The 14,292-nt window shown below is 32.9% G+C and overlaps 1 protein-coding gene across 1 annotated transcript in view; it reads right to left on the bottom strand.

Annotated features, from left to right (window-relative positions):
* The window catches only part of LOC127904057 (pyrophosphate--fructose 6-phosphate 1-phosphotransferase subunit beta), a 45,329-nt gene that overhangs the window by 25,106 nt on the left and 5,931 nt on the right, over positions 1 to 14,292 (bottom strand). The gene's annotated exons all lie outside the window — the stretch shown is intronic.

Genomic DNA, 14,292 nt, shown 5'->3' on the forward strand with positions numbered 1-14,292 from the left:
CAAGTCGTTTCGGGTCAAACCCGTCATTTGTTATATATATATATAACAAATCAATAATGCATAAATACTTATTATAGTCGTTGGTGCAGTTGAGGCAGGTGAAATTTTTTTCTTCGGACAGAGCCGTGTCTTCCGGTTATAAATGCCCTATGTCCCATAGTGAATGGCTAATTGGCTATAGAAAAAGGAGAGAAAAAAGAGAGAAAGTGATGCGAATGCTATTAATGGTTTTTTAGTTTTTGACTTTTTCCTTCGCTCGAGTAAGATATTGATTTCTTTTCAAAACAATTGAAAAAATATCAAAAATATTCTCACCATTAGATTTAATAGTATTTAGTTTTGGAACCTTGATTTGATAGAATCTAATAGGACTTATCACACTATATTAAAACCCAAATCTATCTCAGCTTTTAAAATAATCTGCTCTTTGATCTTGTTGTGCCACGCAACACGATGTACCAAGCTACTGGTACATATCACCACACTACAACAAAGATCAGTCCATTAGAACCGTCCGATCAACTTTGAGATCAAGCCAACTGCAGCTGAAGGATCAGTTCATCAGTAATTAGCGGTTCCCAAGTTTTAGGTTCACTGACTTACCATGCGCGCATCCGCATCATAGTATATCTCAGAAATTCTCTCTCCTCTTGCCGGCGATTCCCTCTCTCTACACGGAACTCCCAACTTCGGCCACCGTAAGACGCTGGCACACCATAGAAAGGTTCCTCTCCTCCTCGCGAGCAAACCCCAAGCGTTCTTAGTTGCCTTTGACAGATTATCTTATCGGAAAAGGCCGCGACTTCTTTAGCCACCCGAAGTTTCAAACTGTTGATTCTCTCTCATTAGCCATCAACGACCATCAAAACCACTGTCATCAGAATACTCTCCCCCAGATCTACCAGAATCTACCCTTTTTGGCTCGGAATCTCGCTGAAGAATTTCACCCCTCCAACAGTGGTCGCGCGTGTGCCATGCGCCACCAGGGGTATTTTTGTAATTTTCTGAGAAGTTCAAGGGTATTTCAGTCTTTTACCTAACAGTGGCACTTAGGTAATTTTAGGGATTTGTAGTGGTATTTTATTTATTTTTTATACAAGTATTTGTAAAATTTTCTTTGTATTTTGTAAAATACCCGAAATAAATATATAAAAAAATAACGACGCGGGTCCAACACCCGTTTTATCTCGTCATGGTGCGCGAGTCCAAAGCTTAATTCTCAAGTATAGTTATGCTTATTTTTTAGCAATACCAACATAATCTTTCTTTTTAGGAATGTACATTGTTTGTCGACGTCTCTTTTTTACAAAAAATGACCGATGTCAAAAGTTTAAAAACAAAACATGGATTATGTCTATTGTTTCTTTTTGCAACTCAAACGTAACTCTCCTTTTTAGGGTTAATCGTCAACATTTCATATGAGTCTTCTATTTTTAGAGACTAATGTCATTTTTTAATGTATCTCCTAATTTTAGGGACCGGCATTAACCATTTTTAAAAACAAATTGCAAATAAGTTCAAAATATTATAGCATTTGAATAAAATTGTCATAACCCATTTTTGGGTCACTCCCAAATTTGTTTTCATTCTCTTCAAAAAAAAAAGAGAAGAAAACAACCCGAAACAATGTCGTTTTAGCACTGTTCTCCTTCTTCCCTGCGCATGCAGAGGCAGGGAAGAAGAAGATTTTAAATCTTTGTTTCCCAATATTCTCTTGCTCTCTCTCTCCACCCCACTTGCCCAAAAAACCTGCATGACCCATACCCACGCAACCATACCCTGCAAGCATTATGGAAGAAAAATGAGACGGAGACCCATGCCCTGCACTTGAACAGGGTATGGCGAACCTCTCCCCCGACTGCCTATAAATACAGGCAAGAAAGAACATAACAGGAGGGGGAAACCAACGACAGCTTTTGGGGGGGCAAAATTTTAGAGAAAGAGAGAAGGGCAGTGACAGAGAGGGAAGAAACGAAACCGAATAGAGAAGGAAAACAAATCGGGGGTGGGGAAGAAGATTTTGAAGACAGATAAGAGAAACAGAGAAGGCCAGAAATAGAGGACAACGCTGAGAAGAGAAGGAGAACTACCAGGCAAGCAGCTCCCCCAGTTCCCCTATCGTCACCAGCACCGTGAGCTGTCAGCAGCACAGCCACGACAGAGAGAGGAGGACGTTGTTGACAGAGGCAACACACACGGACAAGAAGAACAGCAGCAGCACCACCAACGCCATTACCAAGTCTTGGAAGTAAAAACAAAGAAGGAGAGAAAAGAGGAAGAACCACTGGCTTCTGTCCGCATAGCTGCCACCAGCGCCACCCTAGAGCCACCGCCAGCTGCCACCATCCTCCCCGTCATTTATAACAGACCTGCACCGTGAGAAACAGAAGAAGAAACACTGAAAAAATAGAAACAGAGGAGAACAGAGCAGAAGAAAAAAACGCAGAGAAGAAGAAGAAAGGCCAACCACCGTCCAAGTCGTTCTCCGGTCAGCAACCACCAGCAGCACAGCCTCGAAGCCACCGCAGGTCCGGCCCTTTTCCTTCTTCTTCTTCTTCGCTGCACCATCTCCACTGTTCTGCGTGAACAGTGGAGAGTGCTCCATTGTTCATTGGGCCAGACTTGTCTGGCCCAGCCCAAAATGAGCGGGCCGGGTCCGGCCCGCTCCAAAAAACTTTTTCAAAAAAAAATATATTTTTGAAAATCCATGATTCTTCCACGTATTTTTCTACTAAATTTTGCTTAATATTGGTTTGTATTTTTACGATGTAAAAATACACATCCGGTATTATAATACCCAGTTTTCATCAAAACATTAAAAAAACATGTTTTTGTTTTCATGCATACGGCCAAATCTCTCAAAGCTAAAAAACTCATATTCTATTTTCATACAACAAAGAAAACTTCAAAAAAAAAATTTGTTTTAGCATGCATTTTGGCTTTAATAACCAGTTTATTAAAGTCATGAGAATTTGACCAATATTTCAAAAAAATCCAAAAAAATTATTTTGTTTTCTGTTAATATCCGGGATTACGAATTTATACATAAAACGTACTCCTGATATTAAAAAGGTAGTTTTTTTTATTTGACGCTAGAACGGTTAGGTTTTACCTCATTTAGATAAGAACCTCCTTATTGAGGAGGGCTTTTCTTGAATCTTAGACAGATAGGACCAACAATTAGAAAACAAGACCAAATCTTAGATTTTGATTAGACAAATAAAACAATGCAGCTTACCTTAGGTAGGGCGTATTTGGGGTTCTAATACCTTTCCTTTACGCAACCAGTTTCCGTACCCGATCTCTGAGACCAGTTAGAGTTCCTAGTGACCAGAATACTAGGTGGCGACTCCCATTTTTTTTTTTCAATGATAAAAAGACAAGAACTCCTTGTCTCCCCATATTTGCCAGATACACACACATTGAATGTGGAGGATGATCGTCGTGACGCCGCACACGTGTGACAGAATGGCGACTCCACTGGGGACCTTGTGGACTAAGCTTTGTTTTTGTCTGATAATTATATTTTAATGTTTGGTTTGGGTGTTATTGTTAATATGCATTTCCTCAGTTTCTCATACGCTTTAATTTTGTACGTATTTGTTCATGCATTGTATAAAATTATTCCATGCATCATTTACATTTAAGGGGAATTATACTGGAAAAAAAAACTTTAGGTTAGGTGGGGGACTAACAGCTTACCTTACGACTTTTAGTCAAGGTTTAAATTTGTGTAAAACTCAACTCTTCGCTGAGAGCTTAGACTGGTAATGATTGGTGCATATGTCATCCCATTACCTACTGAGCCCCTATATTGCCTTCACGAGGGTGATCACTGGGACATCAACAGACCATTTTGAGACCAGGTAGAAAGCCACCCATCATGTAATGGCCCAAACCTATGCTTGCTGGCGAGATTTCGGGTCCAGGGTCAAGTTAGGAGCTGGGAGGTTCGGGTTCGGTTGAGTCAGGATCAGGATCAGGCGGGTGGTTGTTGTTGTTGTTGTTGGGGTGGTGGAGGAGCTAGAGAGGGAGGAGGACACCATCAATAAAGAGTTCATCAGCTGTAACAAGATGATTTTTTTTTAGTTTAACGTGGGTGTCCGGGTCAGTTTACGCGCACCTCGACTAATCCCACGGGCCCTGAAGTTAACGACTATATAAGCCTCCAGTGGCCATCATATGAGCAACCACAGGGCTCGAACCTGAGACCACAGAGGGAGCAAACATCTTAGTCCCAAACTCTTACCACTGGGCCACCACCTAGATGGTTAGCTGTAACAAGATTTGTTTGAGGGAAAGATGGGTTTTGGACCATCTAGAACTCGAATTCGGGTGGTGAGTTTGAATCACTGCTTACTCTCCTTCTTCTACTGCTGCATGGAGAGAGGATAACTTGAGGTTCTTTAATGGATATTCTTTGTGGGCTATCCATATTGTTGGATAATGAAAGGCAGAGAGGGGAGGTTTGTTTTTGAGAGGAGAGGAAGTGTGGGGGAAGTTTCTTTGTTTTTTTGGGACTGAGCTTGGTTCAGAGTTCAGTTCAGCTTGACCCTACAAGAGCTATAAACAAAGGAGAATGAGTTAATAAAAATGAAGATAGGAGGGCTTGGAGGTTGGGTCCCTTATATATGCAACCATGTAATAAGAAATTATAAAATTATAAGAAATTATATATGCAACCTTTAGTTTCTACAGGAACACTTGCATAGTATATTCTCAGTGTCATTAAACTTAGCTGGGAAGACTTAGGTAATGTTTGTTTGAGTGTTTATAAAGTATTTTTGAAAAAAATTATTTTTTATTTTTTTGCTTTAATTTAATATTTTTTGGTATCTTTATATCATTTTAATGTGTTGATGTTAAAAATAATTTTTAAAAAATAAAAAATATATATTATTTTGATATATTTCCAAGTGAAAAGTACTTTGAAAAGCAATCACTATCACATTTTTAAATATTTAAAAAATAAAAAATATATATTATTTTGATATATTTCCAAGCGAAAAACACTTTGAAAAGCAATTACTATCATATTTTCAAATATCTTCTTAGTTGACTTGGGGTTTGACCAAATTTGGATTTGGAATAACTAGATAGGAGTCGACACTGGTTAAATTTGAGAGACTCAGCAAATCAACCTACAATCCGATTCATCTGATAAAAATATAATCAAAACAAAGGTTAATTTTAAAAAAAAGTTAAAAAAATATCATTTTAAGGTTTGTAGCAGCCGAACCTCCAAGCTGGCTTTCTATGGAGATTTGTAAGGGTCCCTGTTTTGGAAGTAATTACGTGATGATGATCATCAAGTGCTCTGTAGAAAGACAATTCAGCGGACACCGTGGCAGTAATGGGAGTCAGAATGGGACCCACTTTGTTTCAGAAAAATCTTGACCATCCAATCGACTGAAGTCTAAAGGGGAAGTATAAGACCTACGGCTCGAAACACCCATGGGGTTTGAATTCAAATCCTAAAGACCTGGCAGCTGATGATTCGTGCATCCATCTTAGTTAAAGTTTTAAATTAAATTTAGTGACATTAACGTTAAAATATAATTTAACTTACAGAAAATAATATTATTTATTTTAAAAAAAATTCTTCAAATAATATATTTTTTACAAATTCGAGTTAATTTAGTTGTTTGGAGTGTGGTTGTGATTGCTTTTTAAAATGTTCTTCGTGCCAAAATGCATTAAAATGATGTTTTTAATTTTTAAAAAAATATTTTTGAAATCAGCGAATCAAAAAAATTTAAAATATTAAAAAAATTAATTTTTAATAAAAAAAATTTAATTCTTTTAAAAACACGGGTATAATCACCTTTCCAAACGCTCTTTTATATTGTCTTATTCAATAACTTGCGCAATACTTGGATAAATCTTGATACTAACCCGACTCTTTTATCATTTTAGTGCCTATTGGAAAAAAAAAATTGATACTATTAATCCCTCAATCCATATGAACTGACCGATCATAATTTAATAACATGGGAAGACTCTTAAAGTTAGAAAAACATATAATATTTCTCATAAATATATTGATAAATCATCTTAAATTTTGTTCGATCAAAGATGAATTCATTCTTAATATAAAAGTTTGAGGAATGTTGTTCTTGATAGTTAAATAAATAACACTTGGATAATGATTAAATTTTTAAAAAATTTTATTCAATGAATAGAATATCAAGATAATAGAAACTTGATTTGTAAATACTCTCTGGGTACTACAATACAACCCAAGTAGCATGCAATGCATTATTTCCCAATAAAACAAAAATATAACTCCGTTGTTTTTTGATGGATATTAAAATAATGCTGGGAAGTTTTTTTCTGTTATTTTTTAAAGTATTTTTAATTTATTCGAAAATATTTTAAAATAATATATTTTTTTAATTTTTTTAAAATTATTTTTTATATTAGTGCATTAAAATAATTTAAAAACATAAAAAATATTAATTTAAAATAAAATAAAAATAAAAAAATTAAAAATTTTTTAAAATATTTTTAATACAAAAAAAAAACGAGAACCGTACCTTATTTCTAATAATCTCGGATAGGCCTTGGCCATACAATTAAGTAGACACCACTCTCTCAACTTCACTTCTTCCCAAGAAAAAGAATCTAAAAGTCTTAGCTTCAAGATTACGCATCAATTAAATACACTATGTCAAGATGCTTGCCACCCACCAACGTACAGTAGTCCTTCATGAAGTTCTCGATTGGTTTAGATAATTGCATGAGCCATTGTCTCATATTATTCATCTTTGTTCGCATAGAAACCTCCAGCATACTACATGTGATGCATTGCGAAATGGACAAATTCTTACAATCTTGATTTCTCCCACAAGAACATCAACTATATATGCATCAAGATATATAGTTTTGAAAGTGAGTGAAGCCTTCATGTCAAATGCTCAAGTGCACATATTATAGCTGATTATATCATATGATCTCTTATCTTTACAATAATGCACATCGATCTAGCTAAGGACTAGTGAGCATGACAGCGATTCATGCATGGCAAGATGGGTTCCACAAGATATCAACTAAGGATTTGAACCATGTGATGGACATATATAAAATTAAGTCAAATGTATAAAAATATAATCCTTCACACGGTTGCCATCATGAAAATATTGCTAAAAATCGAAGAAAGAAAGAAAGAAAAGGGGTGTGTAAGGTGACAACGTGAGTGGACCCCTAGGGATGATGGGCTAAGTGCTTGGCTTGTGAGCTTGTAGGAGTGACGGTGAGCTGGTGGGACACTTGGAATCTAACAAGCAAGGACGATCAGAGAAGAGAAGAGATGTTTGCATGGTAGATACGGGCTTAATTTTTATGTGTTGTTGATGAAATTTGTTTGTAGGGAAAATGATCAGTCATGTGCATGCAAAAACAAACATTATTTCGTCAACCCTTTTGGGTCCCATTCACACTCGCACAGCATACCCCTTCACTCATTCTTCCATCTTGACAGCAACTGCCCCCTGGCTTTTTGAAGGTAGCTGTTGTTTTAGCCTGTAAACTGTAATGCCTTATTGGCCTAATCAATGATCATCTGCTCACTGGTTTCCATTCAAGTTTTAGTTATGACTACCAATCAATTAATTCCTGTTATCACCAATAGTTCTCGGTTTAAGTTTGGCAAGTTAATACACTTGAGGGTCTAGCTGCTGTGGTCAACCGTGTGACTTGTTCCGTCCCCGTCCCGGGTTCGAACCCTCTATGTGTACGCCTGTAACCCCCGCGGTGCCTTACCTGCTCCTGGGCTTGCAGGGTGTCCAGTGGGCCGTGGGGAATAGTTGTGGTGCGCGCAAGCTGGCCCGGACACCCCACGTTAATCAAAAAAAAAAAAAAAAAAGAAGTTTGGCAAGTTAATTAAAGGATGTTATTTTCGAAATCGAGTTTTCACCGAGTTTATCAGCAGCTACCGTCTGTTTTCTTGAAACACAACCTGGACGAGGTCCCAAATCAACTTGTCTAGTAGGATTAAGTTTAATAACAATGATGGTTAAATTATATTTATGTGACTGTTGGATCGGATGTGATCAAGATAAACGGTGCAGAAATCACTGTATCTGTTTCTGAACGGGCAGTGCCGGAAGCATTGAGGAAGATGCTGTGTGGAAAATGCCAAAGGGATGCGTAAGATCAAGAATGTACTTAATGTTGGAAAAACAAGAAAGGGTTATTGGAGATGACTTTCCAAGTATTGGCAGTGAGTGAGTCTGTCTTGGTCTTTGTATTATTGTATGTTTGATTATTGAGGAGGATGCAGTTAGTGCCTAATCACTGCCTCTCAAAAGTGCATTTCAAAAACCTACAAAAAGAGAGACTGCACCATGTGGGCTTGTGGCCATTTGGTACGAAATTTCTTGACACTCTGTTCAACCATCAAGAACTTGGAAAAGAAAAAAAGGATATTGTTTTTCTTTTTTATTTTAATGTCAAGTCTAATATCTGCCAGCTTTATAGCATCAATACCAGTCTCTTTTTCAGGGTGGGTTTATTTCGCATAAATATTTCTAAAACAAAATCACATATATGAAGTTTTTTTTAGAAAGTTTGGTTAGTAACAAAGTAAAAAATACAATAGATTAGGTTGGAAAAACCTTAAACTGAGTTAGGGTTTTTCAAAGTTGGCCTTGTGTGTTTTTGAGAATTTTTTTTAAAATTTTTGTTTAGTATTGTGGTGTGATCTGTGTTTTACCTCAATTATAAATTTTAAAATATTTTAATAATTAATACATATATAGTTTTGCATGGGTCCATTAAAAACTTTCTTTTAAAACTTTGATTGAGAAAAACTATAATTTTAATCAACACATGAACTTCTGCAAAACAAATTCTCTATTATAATATAAAATTCTCTATTGCTTGAGTTAGTTAATTATAAATAAATAATGTATAATAAAGATATGTTGTGATTATTATGTATAATTATATTTGATATGATCTTATGTTACTTATTGACTCGAGATATTTATACACCTCATCATATTAAATTACCTTGTAGAACATGGATTTTTTTATTTACGGTGGCCATAAAGATGATGGTAAAAGTTGTGATGAGGAGATAATGTTTATTAAAATTGTTAAATGGTATTATAAATAAATTATTATTTATAAAATTTTTATAGTTGAAAATATTTTTAATATATAAATTAAATTTAAAAACTAATGATGAAACATTTAGGTTAATAAGTTTTCTAATAGAATATTTTTTTTAAAAAAAACAAACATATGAAAAATCAGAAAAATATTTGTCTATATAATATTTTAAACAAATCAAATCTCTTATTAATTTGGTAACATGTCATCTTCATCGATGTACTCTGAAAAGCTTGCTTTGATTGTTGTCAAGTCGTAGACTTAACGTGACAAGTTGATGAAAGATACAACACATACTTATATAGACAATAGGTAGGCCAAAAAAGCTTGTAGATGTTGAAATGGCCTCCAATCCCTGCACTCCCCCGTCCATGGTAAAAAGAAGAAGAAGCAGAAAAGTCGATAAGATAGAACCTTAAAAGACTGGAATGGAAGGAAATATTTCGTATTTTATATAGCATCAGGACAAAAAAAAAAAAAAACTTTTACCTTATTTAATTAGCACATTCTCAATCCAACTATTCTTGATAACAATTTGTTCAATCGCCTACTTTGTGTTGTGTAATTCTTGTCAAGAATCCTTTTTTTATAACAAAAATGTTTTCAAACTTGTTTTAACTCATGATGTTGTTTATGGTCTCGATTGTAAGCTATACAAGTTAATTTTAATTAATTTAAAATGAAATTATATTATATATTTTTATAAAAATATAAAATGATATTATTTTAATATTTTTTAAATTAAATTGAATTTTAATTAGATTGATTGGATCACTGATCCATTAAATCAACTATATCTAAATAAATTAATTTTTGTTTAATTTAATTTAAAACTCAGTTAAAATTAGATTCTAAAAGGGTGAATCACCGATGAGTTTAATAGCAATGTTTTATTTTTATGAAAAAAAAAAGAATTGTCGTTAATAATTATTAATTAAAAATCAACAATTTACCGTGTTGTGAACAAATACCTTGATTTCACTCAAATCAAGTGAGCTGCTGTTGTGAAGTCAACTACTAAACGAAAGAAACGACCGTATTTTTTGTTTATGCCGTCTCAAAATATGACCCAACTCAGCGCAATAATGCAAGATGTACAAAAGGAAATAATAATAATAATAATAATAATTGTGGCATTGGAAAACCTCATGGCAGGCAGAGAGTCAGAGACAGCATGATCCTTGATTCTATAATGACAAAAAACACTTTGACATCTGAATAATGATGTGCTAGAAAAAAAGCATGAGAGGGTCTCTTTGCCTTGAATTATTGTATGTGGCCCTTTATAAATCCTCAAACATTTGTAATTTAACCTTAACAAGTAGATCCCATGATTCCTCCCTTCTCGCCTTATATTCAAGTTCTAAGATCAATACTAAAAAAATATGTATATGTTTTTTAATTCACTAAACAGATATAAAAGTGTGTTATTGAGTTTATTTGAAAATACAATTAGCCTCGATTGATGGACAAAATGATATAGAAATATATTTATTGATCGTTAAGAAAATATATATTTTTATTTTATAAATTTATTTATTTTTAAATAAAGTAGATGATAGCTAAGAGGTATGCTTTCTTCGTAATTACTAGTTCGACTCTCTGCTCACCAATAATGATAAACACAGAATATTTTTAAATTATGAAATTTTATTTAAATTATGAAATTTTATTTTGATTCTTCGTTCTTTATGTGAAGAAATCATTTCAAGCTATAATCTATTATCTGCAATCTTTCATGATTTAATATAGATGTGCTTCTTTTCGTTGGCCACACCATATTTATAATTGATTGTCATGGATTCAGTCATAATTTCCAGCTGGTTAAACAATGATAACAATACTTTAAATTTGTAATTACAAAAAAAGAGAGGATGGTGAATTTTATATGTTTTTTTTTTAGATTAACATGGGTGTCTGGACCAGTTTGCACGTATATTAACTAATTTCATGAGCTCTGAAGTTAACGATCATGTAAACCTCTAGTGGCTTCGAAGTTTGTGGAACTCAAACTAGTAATCTCTAGGGAATAAATTCAGAACCAAACCAGTTCAACTACACTTCCAAGGAGTTGTGAATTTCATATGTTGATTTGCTTATCATATCACTTTTGATTCTTTATATATATATATATATATATATATCTTAGATAAAATAGCAATAGGGATCTTGAAGCCCTAAAATATTAAAATCTTTATAAAACTATGCCTTTAAAATTTCTTAATTATATTTTAGCCTATCTAATTATTAGATAAAAAAATATAATTATTTTTGTTATAATAATCATTTAACTGTCATCCTTAAATTTTTGAGTTTGAACTTTATAACAAGTATTCAATATAATTTACTTTTTTAGGCCAATATCATCTATACAAAAACTAATCTGAATTAATACACAAACCCACTTAAATAATACATATACATATAATAAGAAAAACATTAGAGTCAATATTTAATGTTAAAGTGTGTTTATTATTGTGATAATTTTTGTAATTATGATTTAAAAAAAACCAAGTTTAAAAAAATTACAAATTATAATTTTTTTTAACCAACATCTAAGAATTTTTAGTGGATCAATGCAAATAAGAGATTAAACTTGTTGTTGGTAAAAAACATAACCCTAATCACAATACAAAATAGAACCTTAATGACTTTTCCAAAAAAAAACAAAAAAAGTACTAAAAAAAATTCCATCATTTAAAGAGACAATAGTGGATATGTTCTGCATTTAAATGGTTGCTACAACTGGAGAAATTATTGCTGTTACAACCATAACTTAAACGCGTTTCCCAAAAACAATTGTTTTTTTTTTCTTAATCTAATTTAATGGAGGTTGGAAGAACAATAACTCAGGCAGGTAAGAAGGTGGTGTTGGAGAAGGTAAAATCATACCACCATTAATAACCTCTGGCTCCGATGCCCGGAGCATGGAGTCACTATGACGACTGGAATTTGGGTGGACCCATGCACCAGTGTCATGGCTTTATGCCTCGAGCTCACGGTGGCCATTGACGAAGGTGAAGCTAAAACAAAAGCCATGATTATTGGACATCGGTAATGGTGATGACTATGTGGTTGGACCATGTGGCTCATAGCACTAGACCTTGGGTTTCTCTTCACCACTTTTCTCTCTCTCTCTCGATTATCACACTCTTTGACTTTGGTTTTGCTTATGGTTCTTGTCATTGTATAAAAAGGAGTTCTTTTACTCCTATTATCACTATCCCATGAACGTGTATATTCTTCCCTGAACCCATGAGCTTATGTACTTCCTTTTTATGGAGTATTTTTGTACTCTAGTCCAATAAAATAATTTAAAAATAATATAGTTTGGAAAATATTTAAAAAAGTAGCATATAAATAAAAAAAAGTTGGACGAAAGTATTATTAGTGACTTTCTCATATTATAGAACGGTCTGACATAATTTATAATAAAAAAAGACGATAAATAAGGAAGGAAAAAATAAAAAAAAAATCCAATAATAATACTAGCTTTTAAAAAAAACTTGATAAGATAAATTTAATAATATAAAAAATATTATCTACAGTAAATGAAGTAAGTCATATAAACTTTCAAAAATAATGAGATTCACTTGCTTTTAAACAATTGATGTGATCCACTCTAATTATCTTTAATGATATATTTTGGTGTTGTTAAATTTATTTTTGATAATATTACTATTATTATCATTGAAGTTTTGATGGGTTTTCAAAATCTTTCTTTTTTTCTTTCTTTTCTTTGTAAATTATGCCAAAACCTGCAATTCTTTAAATATTATTTTAAAAAATATTTTTTGTACAAGGTTATTTTTTAATATGCTTAAATAAAAAAAAAAAAAACTCTCCTTTTTGGGTGGTTATGATGTGATGCTTGTCCAGCACTATTGTTATTCTATTATTGAATGGCCTTTCACAATGATGTAAAGAAAACCGAAATTGTGACTATTCTCACATGCAAAGGAACGTTTCTTGCACCTTCCGAAGTGAATTCCCTCAATTATTGCTCGAGACAAGGCACCAGGTATATATGAGCTATGGTGCTTGACTGCTTGGCGTGTACGTACGTATTAGAACAGAGAAGAGATAGTGCTCCACTATTAAGCTAAGTCTATAAACTAAGATCATTTTCATCATATGTGTGCTATCAAGGACAGCTTTTTTTTTCCTAAAGAACTTCATATCGATGCAAGTACCTTTTCTTCTTCTTCTTCTTTTTTTTACCATACTACTGCCAGCAGCAAATCAATATTATTTTAAAAAAAAAATATTAAAAATATCTGGCAGCTGTGTCAGACCTGCGTCTGGATCTGGCATGACTCAAGTATCTAGATTTAATAACCATATCAGACTTATGTGTTTTTTTTATATAAAAAAATATAAAAATTCACTTATAATTATTCTAAAAATATATTTATTTTGTTTTTTTATTTTTGTTTTTTTAACCAAATATATTTTTATTCTAAAGACAACTTTTTTGTATTTTATAAGGCTAAAAATACTATTTGCTTGTACTTGAAAATTAAAAAAAAAACTGAATACCCTTGTGGAAAAAAGTCAAAGAACATTTATCCGCTCAAAAAAAAAAGAAAAAAAATTTAAAATAGAACTCCTATTACAAGACGTTGAAACTGAATTAGAAAATACCAAATTGCACCCTAGAAGATCATGTTATACAAAAATGAAGCCATAAAAAAGAAAGTTGATTTCTATAGAAGAATAAATAAAAAGGAAACGGCGGATAAAGAAGCAGGTCAAGATCCATAAAGGTGAGACATGTACATGAGATTTTCCAGTAACGTGTAAAGAGGATATTGAAAAGCCAAACAAACAAAGCAACAATACATGGAGCTTTTAGACAAGAAATCATAAAAATTGTATATAATAATAATAATAATAATAATTAAAAAAAGGCAAAGAAAATTTTCTGTTTGAAATCAAATCCTTTTTGGGATCCTTTCTTTTTGTTTGATAGATGAAAAAAAAAGTGCTTACAATCCCTTTTGGCTTGTATGAAAAAGATTCGCTTCCTATATTTAAAGAACATATTTTTAAAATCATCCACAATACTTATATGAATTGACTCCAACAGTAACCCTAACCATCTAATCCAAAAAGAAAAAAAGAAAAGTAAAAACCCTTTCTATGGACTCAAATTCATTACTATTGAAAAGAAAGAAA

This window comes from Populus trichocarpa, chromosome 11, assembly GCF_000002775.5.
Source record: "Populus trichocarpa isolate Nisqually-1 chromosome 11, P.trichocarpa_v4.1, whole genome shotgun sequence".
NCBI classification, from domain to species: domain Eukaryota; kingdom Viridiplantae; phylum Streptophyta; class Magnoliopsida; order Malpighiales; family Salicaceae; genus Populus; species Populus trichocarpa.